At 44.7% G+C, this 2,042-nt stretch overlaps 1 long non-coding RNA gene across 1 annotated transcript in view; it reads left to right on the forward strand.

Moving 5' to 3' along the window:
- The window catches only part of LOC102198792 (uncharacterized), a 1,860-nt gene extending 1,692 nt beyond the window's left edge, over positions 1 to 168 (forward strand). Inside the window, exon 3 of the long non-coding RNA XR_312585.1 lies at positions 90 to 168. This is a non-coding gene — a long non-coding RNA (uncharacterized LOC102198792). The remainder of the gene's footprint in view (positions 1 to 89) is intronic.
- The last annotated feature ends 1,874 nt before the right edge of the window (positions 169 to 2,042 follow it).

Genomic DNA, 2,042 nt, shown 5'->3' on the forward strand with positions numbered 1-2,042 from the left:
CTTAAAAGAACAGAATGAAATGTCTCCATCGCTGTAGTGTAATAATATCACAGCACTGTTGCAGTAATTTTAATGTGTTTATTGTACAGAGACTGATTCAGCTGTGATCTACTCAGCAGTGAGAACTGAAGACGTCCGTTATGGACAAACAACCATCAGAACAAGGAGGCCCAGGTACAGCTGCTCTTTATCTTTGACTGTGGACAGAGATGAGCTCGCTGCTCACCCTGTTTACAGCCATCATGCTAAGCTAAGATAATCTGCCATGAGAGTAGGAGAAAAAATGACAAGCTTTACTTTATCTTGAAAGAGGAGTAACAGTATACACAGAATCTGTGAAGAGCAAGGTGCAGTTTCATCTCAACAGGTGCATTTTAGAGACAACAATGAGACAAACCCTCAAAACAGGAATGATTTTACAGCTGGAGGTTAGTGACATGTTTCCCTTCTCATGTTTCACTAGTTTTGCATTTGGCTTTCTGATTCTGATACTACAATTGGCAGGTCCACCTCTGCCACCCGGCTTGAGAGCAGGTTCAGTCTGACCACAGGTCTAACGAGACGTGGAGAACTTTATGCTGCCTTTAAAATAATTCAGTATGACTAGTTTAGTGATGGGTCAGTAATGGTAACTGACCCATAACCATGGAGGGAAGCACAGACCTCTACAGGCTTGGCAACAACAGGATTCAGAATGAAATCCTCGACCTGTTAACAGACCGTACTCTGGTGCAGTGGTTCCTCCTGATGCACGACAATGCCAGGCCTCATGTGGCAACACTAAATCTAAGAGAATGAAGGAACTGATACCACTGACTGGCCCACATTGCTCACCTGACCTAAACCCAACAGACCACCTCTGGATGTTATATTTATAGAATCGTTTATAGAAAATTCAATCGATTTTCTAATTAAAGCACCAGTGCAGGCAAAGCTCTCTGAACTCTGAACCACACCTCATGAGATTTCAACATACAGTTAAAGTGTGAGCAGTATGGAAGCTCTGATTTGTATCTGAGCTGGTTCCCAGTAAAGTCTGAACTGGGACTGTGTGTGATGCAGAGAGGTGGAGATTGGAGGTCTGGATTGAACTACAAAGCTTGTAATCCTGTTTCCTGTTGTTTGAACTGTGTGTGTTTGTGTTCAGACTTTAAACCAGAGCCAGACGTCGTCTACTCTTCGCTGAAGTAGTCCACCAGTCCAACCACTGAAGTCCAGCTGCTGGTCTCTAACTGGTCCCTCCAACACCTCGTCTTTTGTTCCTACAGCCGTTTCTCTGCAGGATTAATAAACTTTTGCTCTCAGATGTTTTCCTGTGGTTCTGTGGGTTTCACAAAGACGACTGATGGAGAATTTGAGTTCTGGTTTGGTTGTGGTGAACTGTCAGACACGTGCCTTCATAGCAGAAACAAACATTAAACCACAACCACAGACTATAAACAGCACAAGCATCATTCAGTGTGTGTGTGTGTGTGTGTGTGTATGAGACAGAGAGATGCCACAGGCAAATACTAATATTAATTTTGTTTGCAAACAAACAAGAATCTTCAGGGTGTACGTCAGATGTCTTAAACGAGGAAGACTTTAATGCTTTACATTAAGGAGGAGGAGAAATTGATGTTTTCTGAAAAATATAAAGTGAAATATTTCTCTTGTCAGCGATGAAGTAGGTGGTGGTCGGCCCTTAGTCCACGGCTGGGCGCAACCTGAAAAAGTTACATGAGCCCTCCACCCACAGTAGGTGCCGTAGGGGTTGGGTGCAATGTGTGCTGGGCGGCAGCCAGGAGCGAGGTCTCTGGTGGACCAATCCCTCGCCACAGATTCTAGCGAAGGGACGAGGCGTGTCACATCTCTGGTGGGGACGGAGCCTGAGGTAGTGCACGAGGTTGACGCGTAACCTGCTTTTAAAATGAAGTGTGGCGTTGGGAGGGGGGCATGGGGGTGCTGAGAGCTTTCCCAATCACAACTATCTCTACTGAATTTTGGCTCCGTCTAAACAGTTCTTTGAATTTTGTGGCTTTTTCGCTCATCATTTTTAACCA

This window comes from Pundamilia nyererei, unplaced genomic scaffold, assembly GCF_000239375.1.
Source record: "Pundamilia nyererei isolate P.nyererei 1_Seehausen unplaced genomic scaffold, PunNye1.0 scaffold02357, whole genome shotgun sequence".
Classification (NCBI taxonomy): Eukaryota; Metazoa; Chordata; class Actinopteri; order Cichliformes; family Cichlidae; genus Pundamilia; species Pundamilia nyererei.